This window comes from Chrysochloris asiatica, unplaced genomic scaffold (assembly GCF_000296735.1).
Source record: "Chrysochloris asiatica unplaced genomic scaffold, ChrAsi1.0 scaffold00058, whole genome shotgun sequence".
NCBI lineage: Eukaryota > Metazoa > Chordata > Mammalia > Afrosoricida > Chrysochloridae > Chrysochloris > Chrysochloris asiatica.
This window is the reverse complement of record NW_006408576.1, coordinates 12,333,957-12,334,494: the sequence shown is the minus strand read 5'-3', so window position 1 is coordinate 12,334,494 and position 538 is coordinate 12,333,957.

The window sequence follows — 538 nt, the reverse complement described above, 5'->3', positions numbered from 1 at the left end:
GAACTGCTGGTAGTTTCAAACTGCTAACCTTGAGGTTGGCAGCCCGACTCATAACCACTACGCTACCAGAGCTCCTTTATTTTTTATTTTTTTATGTAGTAGACAGGAAAACCAATATCCATAAGACAGTCAAGTATCTTAACATTTTTCTCATCTTTTACCCATTTAGGCTGTGCCTTGATCCCTGTATCCCAGAGTCCTGTTGTTCCATGGTTGAGCATACATCACTATTTACCCCCGGCCCCATTTAACCCACGCAAACCCAACAGCCTAAGTGTTCCACTATCTACCTTGTTCTTCTGCCCCCACCCCACCCCTTTCTTATGTATTGTCATCCCTTTCCTTGTAAATTGTCCTACCCAACACTGGAGCTATGATGTGACTATTCCCTAACCTGTGCTCTACCTTCCCCTCCCACCTACCCCTGGTAACCAACAAATAATTTTTTTCCCCCTCTTTTAGTATCTTTTCAAAAGATTTTACAATAATGGTCTTTTGTAATATTTGTCCTTTGGTGGCTGACTGATTTCACTCAGGG